This window comes from Marmota marmota, unplaced genomic scaffold (assembly GCF_001458135.2).
Source record: "Marmota marmota marmota unplaced genomic scaffold, marMar, whole genome shotgun sequence".
Lineage (NCBI taxonomy): Eukaryota > Metazoa > Chordata > Mammalia > Rodentia > Sciuridae > Marmota > Marmota marmota.
In genome coordinates, this window is record NW_026000037.1 from 14,371,526 (window position 1) to 14,391,666 (window position 20,141).

Genomic DNA, 20,141 nt, shown 5'->3' on the forward strand with positions numbered 1-20,141 from the left:
GGCTCACCCAGAACATGTTACCACAATGATGAAGGCTCTTCCCAGGAAAGAAGTCATCCTAGAAAGCATCAATGGCCTCAGCCTGAAAGGAGAAGGCCATGAGAGGGTGGCGTGTAGCTGTCACTCAGACGCCCCTCCAGCCCACACCTACAGCAGGCTGCGCCAATAGGAGCCACAATGCTTCCTCTTCTGATCCTCCCTGGGACCTTTAGACTGTGAAGCATCAGCAACCTGGTGCCAGTAGTGGCCAGGTGGTGGTCTCCACTGCATTGAGCACCTCGTCACCACGCATGGCTTCAATGCCCTTAGCACCAAGCACACGGCAATCAGTGACTTGAACATGGACATTGGCAGCTGTGTGCCTCGGGTAGGTGCTAGTGATGTAGCAAAATTTGGCATCTGCAATAATCAAAGTCATTAATGTCACCACCGGGAGAGGAGATGTTGAAGTTCCTATGGCACAGACATTATCTTAAAGATCATCAGGCTAGTTTGCCAAACCTGAGAGGGCTGAACTTTGTTCAAGGAAATTGAAAGCAGATATTGTGGAATACTTCTCATACCATTGTTATTCTAACCCATACCAAGGTGGGCATGGCTCGGGAAGTGTGTGGTTTACACACCTGAAAGTTCGGTTAGAATTGCAGAGAATCATTTCATTATGGAAAATTATTCCTTCATAGGTGACAGAAGACCAAGTCATCAGCATTCTCTCTATTAAAATCACACAATATCTACCATCTACATATACTTCTAAATTTGAAAAATTGTTTTTAAAATAAAGAGTACAGGGGGCTGAGGCTGTAGCTCAGTGGTAAAGTGTTTGCCTCCCACGTGTGAGGCACTGGGTTCAATCCTCAGCACCACATAAAAATAAATGAAGATACTGTGTGTTCATCTACAACTAAATAAACATTTTAAAGAATAAATAAATAAATTTGCCTTTAAAATAAATAAATAAATAAGGAGTACAAATGATATTATAAACACCCATTCCCACTCCCAAGATGAACCAATATTCATAACCTGTCACATGTGCTTCTGGTCTTTATTTTTAAGAAATGAAGCAGTGGTGTCCGTGATGTCCCAGAGACCTCTTCTCTACTTCCCACGCCCACTCCCAGTCCTCGCTCTCCTCCTTGGCCAGAGGAAATCAGCAATGCAGATTCTGGATCCCCAACCAACAACCCAACACATCTCCATGGACACATAACCAACCACTAGGTCAAGCTGAAGACAAGGAGAGGACATGTACCAAGGTAAAAGTTTTAAATAAGAGACGGGAAGAGAATGATATGCTCTTCTTCTATAAACAAGAACCATTTTAATTCCATTTTAATTCAGGGGAAAGTAATCAAGGAAAAATCAAATACTTTCAGTGCAAAAAAGTATTATATTGCTGTAAACTCCCTATTTCTTTTCAGCTGAATATGAGAAAATGATAGAAGAAAGTTGGGAGCTGGGAAACAGAGATAAGACAGTATTTCTTCCTTGCAGCAATTCCTCCTTCAGAAACTGAAAGGAGACTGGGAGAGGCCGGCTGTTGGTTCTCTGCGCAGTGAGTAGCTGGAGGTACCATGACGCCAGCCAAGCCCAAAGGACACAGCAAATCCCTGGACTTTAACAGGCTTCTGATTCCAAGCTAAGAAAAGCAAGATAAGTAACAAAAAGCATTCTAATCAGGGCCCAGAGGTGTTTGACTACAATAAATAGATATACCTGCAAAATTAGTGAAGAAGCTAACCCAATTTTTCCCTAATTTTTCCGTAGTCTTTATTTGCTTTAAGAGTAACTAGAAAGCTTTGTTTAAGTACAATACTCATTGAGGGTATTTAAATAAGATTCTCCATTGAAAAGCAAAAATAATCTACAAATGGAAGATTATACATCAGGGGCCAGATTTCTAATTAAACAAGGAGATTCAATCTATTCATTTATCTCCGCTTTTTCCTGAAATCTGAGCACTATTAATATTAGAGGAATAAAAAAATACATTAACTCCCAAGTTCTTAAAGCATGGGGGGAGGCTAAGCAACTAACCCCTGCATGAGGAGAGAAAATGGAAGCCTCTCGAATCCCAGGGAGTCAGAGAGCAGAGAGGAGGGGAAGCAGCAGAACTCTGGAAGACAGAAAACAGGAGAACTGTGGTCATGGAGTTTCCAAGAGAGGAGTCTAGAAAGTACCAGAGTGAGGGGTGTGGGGATGAAGAGAGGGGGCACGAACTCCCTCGCATCACAGAATGCTGGAAAATTCAGGACTTGGAGGTGATGGGAGCCAAGTCATCCTGAGAGCACCTCCCTTTTCCTCTGAGTGCACACCAGTTAAGATGCAGTTCTGTGAGCCAGGCAATGGGAAATCAAAGCATCACCCTCCATGTGGGATCTTGAAAAAGACAAGTAGAAAACTAATGAGAGTCAAATGGGGCCCAGAGACGAGTTCGTTTTAACAGGTTCTGAATCTCCAGCTTCCTCTCTTGATCCTGTAGTGGCATGACATCGGGGAAAGCTGGGCAAAGAATACACAGTAACTCAACGACTTTTTCAACTTTTCCATAAGTCTAAAATCATTTCAAAACAAAGCTTTTTTGAAAAGTTAAAAGTCTCCTTGGTTATTAGAAAACAGGGCCAATTCTGCCTGAATTAGATAAAGTGCCTATCAGCCCTACGTTAAACAGATTTACTTGGCCATAGTTGCAAACCGTAATGGGCCAGCTCAAGACTTACCACAAAACAGAGCCAGTAGGCTCCCAGCTGATCCCTGGCCAAATGCTGATGAGAAGACAACACGGACAGGCCTGTCTTCAGTCTGAGACCTCAGGGTCTCCTGAATGAAAGGTGAGAGGAAAGGGCTAAGCCTGCCCACAGTTCCTCTCCCGCTTTCCCTAACTAACTGAGTCGCTCCTCGCACCTGCAGAGTAGTCGAGAAGGAAGAAGAAGGGCTGAGGGTCAGTGGTAGAGTGTCTCCTAGCGTGCACAACATGAGGCCCTGAGTTTGATCCCAACATTGCAAAAACAAATAAAAGAAGGCAGAAGAAAGAACACAGAAGTATTGATTTCATGCAGTGTTCTCAACCTGATGGTCTCAAGATCCTTCTAGACTCTTGAAAATTATTGAAGACACCAAAGAGTTCAGATCATGCTGGTGCTACCGGTCTACGAATGTGTTTCCATCACTGTTGCAAAATACCCAAGATAATCAACTTAAAAGGAAGGAAGGTTTATTTTGGAAGACGGTTTCAGTTCGTGGTTGTTGGCCTTATCTCTTTGGTCCCATGATGAGGCAGAACATCATGGTGGCGAGTGTGTGGTGGAGCAAAACTGCTCACCTCATGGTGGCCAGGAAGCAAAGAGAGAGAAAAGAAGAGGCCAGAGTCCCATATCCCTTCCAGGGCATGCCCCCTGGAAGACCTAACTTCCTCCTACTAGACCACACCTCCTTATGGTCTGTCATCTCCCAAAAGCAGCATAGGCTGAGGACTCAGCCTTTAGCAAGTAGACCTTGATTGGGCATTTAAGATCTAAACCAAATCAATCAATATCAGCTATAAAACTGATATCTTGACAATCTATTCATTTAAGTAGTACTAATAATTCCAGTATATTTTAACATTAACAACACATTTTATGAATTATATTTTCCAAAACAAAAACATATGGTGAGAGGAGTAGCCTTGTTGTACGTTTTTTCAAATCTCTCTAATACATTCCTTAACCAAGGACAGCAAGATTCTTGCCTCTGCTTCTGCATGCAATCTGTTGTGACACCAAAGGTCATGCAGCCTCGAGAAGATTCCTGGATATGCTCCTAGGAAAATAAAAGAGTAAATAATATTTGGGCATTATTATAAAAGAATATTTTGACCTTTCAGACCCCCAGAGTTCCCTGGACCACACTTTGAGAAGCACTACCCTAATAAACGCCCCTGTACGTTCAGAAATGGCAGGATAAATGCTTCTCCCAAGGAGACAGCCAGCCCCTGGGAGGAGGCCTGGGGGGAGGGCAAGTCTGAGACAGAGGCATTGGTCAGGAGTCCATCCTTAAAGCAGCTAGACCCCTCCCCCAGGTCCCCAGGTCCTCTCAGCTCAAAGTCATGCTTGTCTCTCTCCCTGGGCTGCAGTTTGCTGAGAGGTTAAACCCTGACAATCTGTAGACTCAGGGATGGCATCAGAACTGAGGGACATTCTTCTTAAGCAGGAAAACTGGGTGGAGTCACGCATAAGAGGTGATAAGATCCTCATCCCCCTTCCCCTACTCCTAGAGTCTCAGTGGCCTGGTTTGTTACCCACGCCTTGGCACACACACCCAAGGCAGTAGATTGGGCAACTTTTCTCTGAGGAAACTGAACAACCTAAAGAAAAAGAGCTCTAGAATACTGATTTGGCATATCCCTCCATGAAATAGCCCCCACCAATCACCCTAACCCAAAGCCCAAGTCTTCACAGTCCTGCCTCTGTACCCAGTTCCCGTAGCTTGAGATCTGTCACCCTGTACTCTGACCTGCTTACAGACAGCTCAGAATGACTGAGCCAGACATCCTTAGAGAACAACATGGACGAAACAACGAAAGAGAATGGAAGGACAAATTCTTAAAAAAAAAAAAAAAACACACAAAACACCAAAAGGAACGTTCATCAAACAACAAAGGACTTCTTGGACATTAAAAACAAAAAGCAGAAATTTAAAAATCAATAAAGGTTTTGAAAGATAAACCTGAAGAGGGCTTTCAGAAAATAGATCAAAGAAAAATGGGTAGATAGCTAATAGAAAAAAATAATGCTTAGAAGTGCAAAGAGCCAGTACAGGTTAAACACGCACCAAATACATCCCCAGAAAGAGATAACTGAGAAAAGTTTCAAATAAATACAAACGTTAAAACTTTTGCAGAATTCAAGAACTTGAGGTTCCAAATGGAAAAAGGTCTATATGTTTCCAGGGAAATACACAAATATATGAGGTGGGGGACATCAATATGAAACTGCAGAACACAGGAGAGAAAGAAAAGATCCTAAAAGCTTCAGGAACATAAAAATAGGTGCACATGCCAGTGGAGACCCAGAAAGGCATCAGACCTGACAGTACCAACTCTGGAAATGACATGATGATGGAGTGATGGCTTCAAAACTCTCAAGAAAAATGATATGCTAGCCAGCTTCCTGTGACTTAGACCAAATACCTGAGAAAATCAGCTTTGAGGGGAAAAGATTGAGTTTGGCTCAAGGCTCCAGAGGTTTCGGTGTCTGGTCAGCTGACTCTGTTGTTTGGGGACCTGTGGGCAGAACACCATGGCGGGGGGTCTAGCAGAGGAAAGCTGCTCAGCTCCTGGCACTTGGGAAAGGGTTGGGGATAGACACACCCTTCCAGGGCACCCCACCAGCAATCTGCTTCCTCCAAGTTCACCCTGCCTCCTGAATCTTCCACTAATGCCTTCAGATTATGAATCACCCAATGGGTTCATCTGCTGATAAGGTGAGAACCCTCATTATCCAGTCCCTTCTGAAAAGGCTCACCTCTGAATGCTGCTGCACTGGGGACCTAAAACTTTAGCCCGTGAGCTTTGGGGGGACACTTCAAATCCAAACTACAGCAAATGCTTATCCACCTAGAACTCTAACCAACCATCACTAAGGCAAAGGATAAAGAAATGGGCACAAATGCAAAATCTAAAAACAATCACTTCCCCATCTTTTCCAAAACGCTACTAGAAGAAACCACCCATGAAGGAAAGGAACTTCTTCCTTTCCTTCCGGCTAAGAAGGGAAAATATGGACTCCAAGACAGAAGGCATGGCAGTCATTCTTCACGATGGCCCCAAATGAGCCCCTCCTCTGGTATTCACATCCCTGTACGGTCCTCTCGGGCACTGGACAAGAATTGGCCCGAATGACCAGCAGAAGGCGGCAAAAGTAGCACTCTGACCCTTCTGAGACGGGGCTAGAAGAGCCCCTTGGTTGCCCTCTCCCTCTCTTCCTGTCATGCATATCATTGACTTTGGGGGAAGCCAACTGCCATGATGCCATAGCCCTTTAAAAAGAGGAACTGAACCGGGCTCCGTGGTGAACTCCTAGGAACCCAGAAGGCTAAGGCAAGAGGATCTAGAGTTCAAAGCCAGCCTCCTACGTTAGTGAGGCCCTAAGCAATTAGCAAGATCCTGTCTCAAAATAAAGCACCCCTGGATTCCATCCCCAGTACCAAAAAAAAAAAAAGGAACTGAATCCTCCTGCCAAGAGGCATGTGAGCAAGCTCAGAAGCAGCTGCTCCAGTTTCAGATAACTTTAGCCTCATGAGAAACCTGAACCAGAACCATTAGCTGACCTGTTCCAGAGAGACTGTGAGAAAATAAGTGTTTACCCTTTAAAGCTGCTAACTTCTAGAGTGATTTGTTACATACCAATACACAACGAATACACAGAGTGTCCACCATAAAAGAGAAATAAAAGAAATTCCCATGATAAGGAAGCCCTAGGGCAATAGTCATTCAGCAGTCTTAGAAAGCATCCAGGGTAGATGTGAGCAGGAAGTCAGAGAACTTCGGGAAGGGTATCTCCCAAGAATGTGGAACTGATGTATTATCTTCATATTATACGGTAGAGAGAAATTGCATTCTTTTACTTTAAGTGAATACATGTTTATTTATATTCAGAAACACTTCAGGTTTTGACTAAAGTGTTAATAGTTACACAGAAAGCTAAGCAAAAGAAAAAAGAGAATAATTATTAGCTCTAAGAAAAAATGTTCCTCGAGAAATGAAATATATATATATATATATATAGCTCAATTATGAATAATATTTGTATAATCATAGTCAAGAAGATAGTGAAGTCAGAGTTACTCAAAAATTGTGATAATTCTACTATGAGTGCAAAGAAATCCAAGTTTGTGTATCAGGAAGGGGTGGTGGTGGAGTTTAAGAAAGCTAAAATTCATTTTCTTTAGTCAGAAGGCAATAGATAATGTCTAAAAGGTAAAGATCAAAATATTGTCTAAGTCTGCTCCTGAGGAATTCAAAGGTTAGTACCAGGACAACAGCTAAAATAACTGAAAATTGTTGACTTTGTGGAGCAGAAACTGAGAGTGAAGAGGCCAGGCTACTCAGGAGGCTGAGGCAGGAGGATCACAAGATCAAGGCCAGCCTGGGAAACTTAGCAAGATCCTGTCTCAATATAAAAAGGGCTGGGGGCATGACTCAGTGATAGACTACTTGTCTAGCATGCATGAGGCCCTGGGTTCAATCCCCAGCACCACCAAAAAAAGGAAGGAAGAAAGAAAAGAAATTGAAGGTGGGAAGAAATGGGCCACGAGTGACCTTCCATTAGCCTTGTCATTGTCTTTGTCTCAAAAAACAACTTGATTAAAATAAAACTTTAACCTTACAGTATTTACCTACCTTAGGGCAAAATCAATAGGCAATGTCTGCAATTAATAAATCACAGGACAGAAAATGTCTTCCTATTTGTCAGTAGCCACCAAGAGATATCAAAACCAGGAGTAGTTAAATGTCGTTCCTTCTGGGAAGCAGGATGGGAATGGTTTTCGGATATTTATTTCTACATTATAAAGCATCCTTAAAACAAGAGGAATCAGGATTTCAAGCCAGAACAATGCAGGCCTGAGCAGGAAAGGTTTGTCTCTGCTCCTCCTAGAAGCAGCTAGAATAGCTCCTCTGGGGCTCAGGCCATATTCTCTCCATTTAGGTATGAAGATTCTGGGCCTCGCTGTGCAGTCCCCCAAGGCCAGGTGCCCTGCCTCTGCCTGCGGGTCACAGTAAATTTCCCATGTGACTTTCTTCATTCATGCTGTTTTGCAAGCTTGCTGTTGGCCCCAGGAACAACAGAAAATCCTCAAGATTCAAGAGACTGAGGGGCATGGAACATGTATAGAGCCCCTGTCTGAAGGGTCCCCACTGTCCCCAAGGCTGGAGTATGGAGAATGGCAGGACACTGAAGAGCATTAGTCATGAGATGGTCCATCTCCCTGGGGTTTCCTACTGCAGCCAACACAGACAGGCGATTGAGACATTTTAGGATGGTAGCTTAAATGACACCGCCACTTCCTACATGGCCCCTGCATGTTTTCAAAGAAAAAGAGCCACAGCCAGCCCTGGCCTTCTACCTGACATCTCAACGAGGCTTGATTTCCATGCTTGAACGCCAGGTGTGTGACCGCAGAGCTGCCTGTCATGCCACAGGGTCCTGCCAAGAGCCACACGACTCTAAGCCAAAGAAGGAAGAAATGGCATTCCCAGGCCTCTCTGCAGCCATCCCAAGACACAAGCTTGACTCCTCCATGTCTAAAGCCAAGCGACTGGATCAGGTTGGGTGGAGACAGGTGACAGTTTTAAGGGTTGTGCCTGGAACTCCCCAAGGCATTGGGAACAGATAGTGAGGAGGAAAACAGTGCGGGCCCAGGATGACAGGTCTCACTGAGAAAAGAGCACATTGTAGAGCAATGCTCTCTCATGTGGGTTATGGTGACTTTGAACCCTGGCGCCTTCCTTTGCTTTAGTCTGATATCCCACTGTCATGATAGTATAGAAAAAGTGGGCAAGGCTGGAACATGTCTCTCCTCTCTGTCAGTCCCTACTGGTGAGCAATAATGACTGAGAAGAAATACAAGAAAAGAGCCATGGTCAGGTAATTCCAGCACCTCGACCTGTTCTACATCAGAATCGTTTTCTAGACTTCGTAACATCCTCTATGAAGACGTTCATGGATAGTGAAACGATCAAAAATAGTAACACGAATGTTCCAGTTTCATCTTACCTTCCTTTGTTCATATCAAATGAGCGGTTTACTGTTTTATATATGTGTTTAGACATTTAAGGGGAACTGCTAACCTGAAATTTTCAAATATGTGCTACATAAATGAAGTAACAGAGTTGATGCTCAGTTAAGGAAAACTTAAGTGTCCAACTAGAAACCTGTGTGTGTGTGTGTGTGTGTATGTGTTTTATCTCCAGAGGAATGTGCCATTTGTTTATTTAGAAAATATTTATTGAAGGAGCATGATTCAGGCACTATTCCAGGCTCTAGGGAATATCACAGTGTCCTGAGTTCTACTGATTCTAAATAAATATTCCAAAATTCAGTGGCTCAAAAAATAGCCATCATTGTGTCTCTTACCTCTAGGGTTTGAACACTGAGGCCTTGGGGTCTCTGATCCAGCTGCAATGAGATGGTGGTGGTGACAGGGCCCAGAGTCTTCCCAAAGCCTTGCTCAATCACATGTTTGGTAGTGGGTGCTGGCTGTCAATGAGGACCCAACAGGGGCGATTCAAAGTAGCCTCTTTGTGTGGCCTGGATTCCTGACAGCATGGTGGCTGGGTTCCAGGACTGGAGGTCTCCAGAGAAACAGGAGGAAGCTACATGGTCTTTTAGGGTCTAGCCTCAGAAATCTCACAGTATGACTTCTACCAACGGTCACAGACCTTCCAAGATTCACGGGGACTAAACACAGTCCCACCCACAACTCTCAATGGAAGCGTGTCAATGTCACTTTCTAACTAGATAATGTAGGAGGTGATCTCAGAAAGTTCCATCTGCCACAAGAAATGATCTATAGAACAAAGTCTCGGCCCTCCTATTCTAAACAGGTGGGGTTGGAGCCTGGCAAAGAACATATCAAGAGATAAATATGGGAAATATCGGATGATGATAATCTCTAGGAAGCGGAATAAGGGAAAGGCAGGGTACTGAGGGGACATGCTCACCATTTATCCCACATAGTGGCTATGGAAAGCTTATCATCTGATAAAGGGCCACTGGGGCAGTTTCTGAGGAACTGAGCAACTAGGCCATAAGATAATGAGGCAAGAGCATTCCCAGCAGAAGGAAGAGCCAGAAGGAAGGTCCTGAGGGGGACGGAGCTTCACATGAGCAGGGAGTGACCAGGAAACCAGTGGGGTTGGAAGTGGAAAGGGTCCCCAAGAGGGCAGAGTGCTTGCTAGGGGCCAGCCTTAGAAGGATTTTGGTCATGGTGAGGACCAGGGACTTTGGTCTCAGTGAGATGAGAAGCCACTAGAGAGATTTTACTAGGAAAATGACCAAATTAACTTGTGCTTTAATAACACAGGACCAGGATAACTCTGGCCACTGTATGGAAAGTAGAAGCAGCAGCCAGACCCAGGGTGGAAGTGGGAGGCCAGGTGTGAGATGATGGCTTTGTTACGGGAGCGAAGCCAGGAAGCCACCTGTGTCCTGGCTGGCCAGGTTCCCTTGCCCACCCACAAAGAAATAAGCAAAGAATGGAAAAGGGAATTTTGTGCAGTTTGGTTAAACTGGGGAGAAGCAGTTAGATTATTTCTCAACCCAACGGAAGCTGTCACAATTTAGAGAAACCAAAGCCTGGCGGCATGTGTATGTAAATCTGGCTGGGCTGTGCTTAGCCAGAGAATACTCAGTCCTGATTTCCTTGGTGTTCATCCTCAGCAGGAGGAAGTTTCATTCCCAGCATGAGGTCATTCTGGAGCTCTCAAGGTGTTAGCAGTGGAGTTGGTGAGAAGAGATCATCTTCCCATGTTAAAAAATACCATACTCCATTTTTTTAGCATTCAGATTGTAATCCACATTTATGAATCTGCCTATTAAAACCTGAGGTTCAATAATCAACGCTCAGGGACAGAATGCATCGACACTCACGGTGCTGCATAGCACAAACAAATTTTCTTTTAACGTAGCATTATGAAGAGTCTCAGAAGCCCTTAGGAAAGCTTTCCTTTAACAATTTTAATACTTTTCCCTCCTATGACACAAGCTAGTCCAAATTTCCGAAGTGAAATTCAAAATTAAGGCAATTATCACTTAGGTGACAAAAACATTTGCCTCAAGCACCTGGCGATTAAAGAAAAAGTGTTTGAGGGTCCACAGGAGCTAGGTAATTCCCTGGAATCTCCACTGCCCCTTATAGATGCAGATAACGGCAGAACTGGGGGTGAAAGTCATGAATAAAAAATATGTCACCCCTGTGAGGTAAATGGCCTTTGGGAGGACAAGCGAGTGGTAAATCACTCTTCAGGCTACCAGGTGCCCTAAAGGAGGTCATTCCCTCCCACACATCAGATCACTTTATTCCCAGGGACTCTCACGCTCAAGACGGCTCATTGACCACACAGCCAGGACTGTCAGGCAGCTCTGAATAGGTTGTGGGTTCTTTCCTTATTGTGTTTGCTAAATGGTGGTGCATCTAATCATTTTTATCATGTAGGGAAATTTCCCGAGGTCTCTCTGGCCTTGCCAAATCCCCAAACAGGGTTCCCCTGTTTATTCCCTTCTGCCATAACTGAAAGTTAGCTGAACCAATCAGGGAGTGCATAATAAGGTAATTAGTTGTTCCTTACTTTTCTTAACGAGTATAAAATGGGTGCCTGCTCAAACTACAACTCATTTGACAAGAACCTTTGCTACACTCCTACTATTGCAATTTGGCATTACTTCCTGTCTTTTGGTGTCAAGGTCATCCATCATAGTAGCTGAGCGTCTCCTAGGAGCTTCCATGGGAATGGAGCTTCTCCTTACAGGACAATCATTCACACGTCAGCTCCAGCAGCTCAATGAGTCACTGCAACATGGCCCCTCAGCAAAAACTAGGCTAAAGCTGAACCACATCCTCAAGATGAAACACCTCAGTGGCAAATCGACTGACACTTTGAACGTAAGGGCTTTGGATCCCCTATTTCCGAAGCTCACACCATTATCTTGCTGCCACCAGAGATATATCAGTATATTTTGTTAGGTTCTCTTTATCATGATCTATCCACCAAGGTCAAGCATGAAATATGAGCAAACTCCATCCAGGCATCAAGATCCAAGTCATGGATTACAGGGGAAGAGAGACGCTCAGGTTATTGTAAGACAGCCAGCTCTAGTCTTCAAAGGAAAACAGCAACTAAAAAAAAAAAAATAGAGTCAGAAAATTTCATAACTTTGTCAACATTTATTTTCACCAAACAACTCATTAAATCACTATAAAAGTCAACGCATATGGTCGGATATGACAGTTTAAATTCTAGAAAGAGTTATAAGTCAAGTTAAACTCATAATACATAATGTAGTCTTGGTGTCTCATCCATGAATTATAACATTTTTATTACACCCCAACTGCAAATTACCAACTTGTTCCCTGTCCTGCCAATCTCTTGATTAAATGGGGAACTGTTAGGCATTGTGAAAATATATTATGGTAAAAGATGACTCCATCATTTGTCTCGGTTTCCACATCCTTATTTAAAGCTTTATCACTAGAGCAGCTGGTCCAAACTGAATTGTTGATTTAGCAAAGTGATAGCAGAAGAGATGAAATAGGAAAAAAAAAATGGGACAAAACTAAAAAAAAAAAAAAAAGCCCTGTGTTTTATAGTCTTTATCTTTCTGGGTCTCGTCATATCTTTCTCTGATATTTGTGTATACTTCCAGTATCTCTGATCATTTCAGTTCCCTCTCTTCAAAGTTATTTTTGCTTTACAGGCCTTGCTCCCATGGACCCAACTTAAGAGTATTTTATTTTGTGTCTTATACTGATAATGGCAATAACTTGTACCCATCAAGTTTCCCCATAAAAAGCTTTAATGTCTTGAAGCAGTGCCAATATGTCAGATGAGGGTGTGAATCAAAGAGACATCACTGCACATTTATCAGAGAGCCCCTCTGCCTTAGGAACTTATAAAACACTTACCAAAAAAGGAGCCTCTTCTTTTAGGAACCTAAATTCTGAAATGAACAGATAAATTAATATTTCAAAATATAAATAACTAGGGCTAGGGATATACCTCAATTGGTAGAGTACTTGCCTCACATACACAAGGCCCTGGGTTCAATTCCCAGCACCGCAAAATAAATAAATAAATACACACACACACATATATATAATATATAGATTATATAGATAACTAGTTCCTATATATTGATCAATTTTAATAATCATCCTTCTTGTATTTGTTTTGATCAACATGTTGTATTTACTTTTTTCTGTTACAATTATAATCATTCTAGAAATTTTTGAAGATTAAAAAGTCCTTAAAAAAGAAAACAATAATCACCCACAATCCCCAAACACAAAGAGATGCAGTGATGACATCTTATAGTCTTCCTTAGTAACTCAGATTTATGTTCTCCACTCATAGTAAAGGAGAAGAAATTATTGCATTACTAGCAGGATTTACCCCAAGGAGAAACTATTTTTGTTCAAGAACACACCTAAATGGACACATTTGATTATAAACTTAAAGCCTTCAAGGCTTGACTTGAATCATCTGGGAGAAAAGACTACCTGGAGGTCTGTGCCTCAAAAACAGACAGGAATCATAATCTAGAAGGTTAAGGAGGGAGCACATTAGGAAGTCTGGTGTCTAAATAGAAGAGATGACCAGTAACTTTTAAGGCAGATCTGTCTGAAGGGTTGAACAGGAATGTGCACTTTTAAAAAAAAAATCAGGGAGTGCAGAACCTCTGACCCTCCAGGTCAACCCACCGTCAACCCCCAAATCTCTGCAGCACATAATGTCCTAAATTGGTAGGAGAAAAGACATTGGATAAAGGCAAATATCCCCAGGATAACATTGTGCAGGATAAGAGATAGCATCTCTCAAAGGGTGGAAATGCAGACTGGAAATCAAAAATAGAGCTAACGTAGGAACTCAGAGCTAGAAGTGATTACAAAAAAAAAAAAGTCACTTTCCTAGAATCTCAGAAATAATGGAAGAAACACTGACCTTTCTATTGGAATGGGGACTTATGCCAAATTTTACTTAAATATAAAAGAGAGATGACCCCAGCAAGATGAAAATTTCAGTTCTGATATCTAGGTTACAATTTTAAGAAAATACTTGGAACTTTATATAATAATAATAATGCATTTCTATGTTTAAAGGTGAAATGATGGAGAAAACTGTGGGAATATTCTAAAAAGACTATTTGACCAATCAAATAGCTAGATAAAATTCCAGTATTTTCCAAGCACTTTACTCAGCTGGAGAGAACTGATTGCCTCCCGGTTTCCTATCTGGGCCCACTATCAGCTTCTGAACCCACAGCTCCCACCCACAACTAGCTCTTTGGAGAATCTGTGGCATTGGTTACACATTAGTGAGGAAGGGGTTCAGAAGTCAGGAGAGAATGAGGTTGACTAAGTATAAATCCATTTGCATTATTACCACATGCTCTACCCTAAACCATAGGCAAAAGCAAATACAGGATCCAGACTTCCATTCTCAAATAAAACTGCATAAATTGTTTCAGCAATAATTCAGAGACCAGGGAAGGAAAAGGTCAGAAGAGTCAGAAGGCTTGGTAACTTGAGCTAGACTTTTAAAAAACAATGACAATGGAAAGAAGGGGAGGGGAAAGAAAAGAAAGAAGATTTAAAGATAAGGAAAGGGGTCTCAGGAGGACACGGCGTTGGATTTGTGAGACAAGGAGGTGAGTGAGCCAATCCAAGAGAATGCATGTCCCCACTCAGGCTGGGAAGCTGGAGTACAATCAGGTCCTGCAGGTGAGGAAGAAGATGAGTGTCCTCTTATTAAGAAATGGAGAGGGCTGGGATTGTGGCTCAGTGGTAGAGTGCTCATGTAGCACATGCAAGACCCTGGGTTCGATCCTCAGCACCACATAAAAATAAATAAATAATTAAATAAAGGTTAAAAAAAAAGAAATGGAGAGCAGTATTGATTCTTGATAAAGAACTTCCATGATAAGATGGTGCATTGGAAAGATCCATTTCATTTCATTAGAGATGGTTGGTATTTTTAGTATACCATGGAGAACAGAGAAGGTTTACAACAATCCAAGTTCAAGGTGATGAGGGATGTGACTAAATGGCCTCAGTAGTGCCATCTTCATGTGTGTGAAAACAACTGTGTTTGCTAGGCACCAGAGAGCAATGTCACAAGAACAGGAATTTAAGTGCCCATTCCCATTTTATTATCTAAAATCCCAGAGGATTAATAAAACTAATAGTTCTCATGGCACAAGCTGGAGTAGGAGAAAAGGGAGATGGAGGGAAGTTGGGTGGAATAAATAGCTCAAGTAGAAAAGCAAGCACACTCCGTGTTTTACTTTCTTTTCTTTTTTCTCTTTATCGCTTTCATTTACCTTAGAGAGAGTGAAGTTACATATAAAAAAAAAAAAAGTATGACTGCTTCACTGCTATTAACAAATTATTGCACAATTTGTGACCCGAAACAACACAAAGTTATTGTCTTATGGTTCTGGGAGTCAGAAGTCTGAAATGGGCTTCTCTTGGATAAAATTAAGGTGTGGGCAAGGTTGGTTCCTCTATAAATTCCAGGAGAAAGTTATTGCTTTTTCCAGCTTCTAAAAGTCACCCATATGCTGGGGCTTATGGGCCTGCCTCCATCTTCAAAACCAGCAACAGAGCATCTTCTAATTCCTCTCTCACTCCAACACTCCTGCCTCCCTCTTCTGGAGATCCGTGTGGTACATTGGACCCACCTGGATCAACCAAAGCATCTTCCTATATCAGGATTGTTAATAATTGCATCTGCAAAGTCCGTTCTGCCATGTGTGGCAGAATATTCACTCATTTCAGCACTGATGTGGACCTCTTGAGGGTCCATGTTCTACCTGACCCTCCCAGTGCTGTTTGCTAGAGGGACCAGGAAGAGCTAAGGGGTGGGCACTGCCCTGCTAATAGGGGGAACGCGGGCTCAGTTTCCTAAGTGAATGCCATTAACTACCCTTCCACTGACGAGTCATTTCACCAGTCTTACACTACTAACTCTTCCTAACATAATTGCAATCGCCAAGAGATGGATGGACAGGGAATTGCCAAATCCCAGGCACTTCTTCTGAAGAGTCAAACACTAGTCTCCTTCTGCCAGTGTCCCCTCCTATTTAGAACAGTTATATTTCTTTAGAGGACTGTAGGGCTGATGATTCTCCAACACTGTGAGAGTTTGACTCTCTCAAAGCAGCTAATGAGGAGGACAAATATACATACAAGTTAGACATTGAGTCGCATTAGAGCAAAAGTGGCTAAAATTAATATACAAAACCAAGAGAAGCTATGGATGTGTTTTAAGTCAATAGAGGGGGAAGGTCTTCAAATTTCCTCTGGAAATATCGTTTCACTGAAGGTGGTTTTTACTTTTTGTAGACAGATGATTTAACATATCAATAATAGTAACTATAATAATATTTGACCTAATTTAATCTTTCATTTACCTTAGAGAGAGACAGAGAACTTACATATGAAAAAAAAAAAAAGCATGACCACTTTAGAAAATAAAAGCAGAAGGAGAAAGAGCAGGTTGTCTGGGATTTTTCTCTCCTCCCTTTCCTCTCCTGTGGAGCTGGCCGAGAACAACCAGGTCATACAATCTCAAACTCCCCCAGTCATTTTTGTGTGGCTGCTTCTTAGCCGTCTGAAAGCCCTGTGTGTTTCTCAAGGGATTAAAATGGAATAGTAGCCTCTAGAAAAAACCTCTAGCCTGATATTCTAAGTATTTACCCATCCCGGTTTGTATAGGATATCCAGCTATACGATGTAGAATTGTTGATAATCCTGAAAGTTAAAAAAAAAAAAAAAGAAATACCCAGATTTTAGAATATGAAAATAAATAGTCACAAAGAAGCAGGATGCAGAAATCTGTCCAGGTGTTGTTCATGCCTCCGTGTCACTGTGGGCATCAGGGAGATCTACAGGCCTGTCTGAGGGTTAGGACTGTCGGTGAGCCGTGGTAATTTTACAGGCAAGAGGTGGACAAGGAGAATAATGTTCCCAACAGCATCACCTTCAGCCATGAAATCTCACCCACCTATAGATCACCTGGAAAACAAAACAATTTTAACAGGGAAGGGAAGGCATACATTGTATCTATTATTGAATATAGTTTCTAAATGGACCTAGTGATGAAAAGAATTCTTTGTGGTGTGTTTTTCTTTCCAATGGGCTATTGGAAGGAAATTTTCAATGACAGAAACTAACAATGAGTAGATCAGTTCATAGGACTGTGCTTAGCTGTTCTTAATAAAAAACCTGACAAATGGTCGCTTAAAACTTATGGGATTTGCTTGTTTCATACCTTTTCTAAGGGTGGGAAGTACAGGCCTGGCAGTGCCCCAGGGAAGCTGTCAGGACCCAGCCTCTGTCTTTTGGAGTCCACCATCCATGGCAATGAGGCCTCTCTCTGCAAATGTCACACCTCGTGACTTCCAGATATCTGCTGCTCTCAGTCCCACCTCCACATCCCAAGGTGAAAGAGAACTGGGCCATAGGCCAAAGGGCAGGTGCTAAATCTATAGCCTCTTCCAAGGAGCTATACTGAAAGCCTCCCCAGCATCCTCTGTTTAAATTCATGGACCAGAACTGGACCCTGTGGTCACACCTCACTGCAAGATGAAGGTATATGGATCTGAGGTGGATCAGCCAGCCAACAGTGCCTCTCAGTTCCCATAAAATTGTTTCCTGAGCTGAGAGGGCAGCTCAGTAGTAGAGTGCTTCAGTTCAATCTCTAGTACTACCGAAAAAAAAAAAAAAAGAAAGCCTATTTTCTTAGTAGCAATAGAAAGCTTTCAAGTGGAAATCAATCATCACTTTACAATCAAGAATAAGGGAAAAAAGGAGAGAAAAAGGGAAAACATTTCCTCAAGAGAGTTTTTTTTTTCACATTATATATCATTCATGGGACACCAGAAACTATTTCCTAGTGAGATGGTGACATGTTTTACCCTGGAGATTTTCAAGGGTTTTCAGTTGCAATCAAATGGATGGAAATGTCATACAATTTATCTCATACTCTATGGCAAGGAAATGGACAAGATAATTTCCTAAATTGCCATTTAATCCCAATCTGTGCTTCTGTAATACTGTTTCCATCTTACAACTGTTTAGGAAAGAATTCCCAGCAGTAACCCAGCGACTCCAACACAGGAATGAGAAAAGATACGCAGATATAAAAAAAAAAAATAAAGATATTGAACTATGCCCGGGGATGCATTAACCATTGTGGATGGCTTGATATAATGTCATTCTACATTTGAGCAATAAATTTCAGTTCAAGATCAATCCTGCCTGTCATAAGTCAAATTCTACACCCATGATTCCCCTATAGACCCCGACATGTCAATCAAGGGTGGAGTAATGACAACAAAAAACACAAAATCCAGTTGTATCCCAAATATTCAGAGAAGACTATCCAATTAAAAGAGAAAATGATGTGCATATGTGTGGTGTGTGTGCATGCATGTATATGTGCGTGAGAGAGAGAGGGAGAGGGAGACAGAGAGAAAGAATCAGGGGAGGGGGACCACAAAAAGAAATAGAAATATTTTTATGAATAAAATTCTTAAAATGCTGCGTTCTACCTGTGCATAAATTATTGCAAGCAGCATTATTTTGCTGACCTGGCAGGATATTATTCAACAAATCTCCTGACTCAATGATTTCACTTGTTCATAACTTTTAAAGCAGCTCTTTGCAGACCCTTTTCTACAGAAGCATATCTCTGGTTGATGAATTTCGGTGGCTCCCTACTCTCGCTGCAGCCACTATTTCCCACCTCCTGACCTAGCAGAGTCTTCCTCTTCCCACACCCGGCCCCAAATCCCAGTCGAGCCATCTCTTTTTGTCCAAGACCTGATGGTGACCTTGCAGTCTCATGTGTACTTGCCCAGACTGAGTATATTCAAGTGATTCCCTCCAACAATCCCCTTGTCAATTCTCATATAATTTATGAAAAGGAATTTTTGTGAAGGTCTAAATGTAGTCTGTGTGCCATATTCGATTTAATTCAATAAATATTTATTGAGTGCCCGCATAGAATTGTGTGCAGTGCACTGTGTGGAATATAAAAGAAATATACAGCACGGTCCCTCCTGTCAAGGAGTTTGCAATCTTCCCGGGAATAAAAAGTTGGATGCCGAAGTAATTACAGGATGCAAGATAGTATGGAGCAAGCAATAAAATTATGTAACCAAGACCAAAAATATAAGGCACAGACAACATTATGTCTGGTCAGAGCAGGCGGATGGAGCCATGGGGAACAGTTCACAGAGGAAATGGAACTTGGGCTTGTCCTTGAGAGATGTATGGGCTTGGCTGGGCACAGCAGTGGAGGAGGGCACTCCTAGCAGCAGAAAGGATGTGAGTAAAATCAGAGAGCAAGGACAGTAAGATGATATATAAGAGGAGATGTGGAGAGCCATTCTGCCTGAACAGAGTGGGTAGTGGAGATGGTGGAGTTTTGTTAGAAAAAGCCGGATTGGGGGGCGGGGGGGAGAAGAAACGAAAAAGCTGAATGAGAATATAATGAAACCGCAGAAAGCCTCGGAGCACAAAGGAACAAACTTGGTTCTTATGCTCTTCAGCTCTGTGTGTCCTTCCTTGATGCTGTTCTGTCACTGTCATTAGTGAATTCTTTCATTAACAGCCAGCGTGAAGCCTTGAGGAGACCCTGGGCAACCGCATGAGAAAGCCCTGTCTCTGCCTCATGTCCCAGCCGGGCAAAGTCATTTACCTGCTCAGGCTTTCAATTTCACAACTGTAAAAATAGGAATATCTGCGCCTTTAACTTAGGATCGTCGAGGACACAGAGATTGTCGGTAGATGTGTTTTGTGGATACAAAACAGATGGAACCCGCTACAAGTTTCATCCACTCGGTAACCATTTGCTGGAGGGCCACCATGGACCACACTGTATTCAGCACTAAGAAAATGGAATCAAAAACATCCAGCGCTTATTCTCAAGACATGAACAGATATGTTTTTAAACAAAGGAAAGAGCAGCAATATGCAGTTGAATATACTTGGAGTTGAAGTTCATTTCCAAGTTGCATGACTTTGGGGAAACTATTTAATCATTCTGAGTCTCAGATTCATCATTTGATTAATTGGTCTAATCCGATCTACCCTCTAATCTGATTTGGGGATGAAATACAAATATGTAAAGAAACTAATACGGTACCTGACACTAGGAGGCATTCAATAAGTGCTATTTGAATTATTTCAGCAACCATAAAAAATGATCTGGGGGAATAGGAAGTCAATGATGGAAATGGAGTCAATGATGTTTTCACAAAAAGCTAGTCCCTTCATGGAGATTAAATAATGAAGAGGGTTTAGTACCTGGGTTACATGCTCCTGGAAGAGGAAGCATGTGAAAGATACAGAGATTATAAAGGAACTGGTATGTT

At 42.2% G+C, this 20,141-nt stretch overlaps 1 long non-coding RNA gene across 1 annotated transcript; it reads right to left on the reverse strand.

The window, feature by feature from the left end:
• Positions 1-883: 883 nt before the first annotated feature.
• On the reverse strand, positions 884-12,789 carry LOC125619348. Its single transcript, XR_007350848.1, has 3 exons — positions 12,667-12,789; positions 9,120-11,880; positions 884-3,804 (listed from the first exon to the last, which is right to left on the reverse strand). It is a non-coding gene; the product is annotated as an uncharacterized LOC125619348 (long non-coding RNA).
• Positions 12,790-20,141: the final 7,352 nt, after the last annotated feature.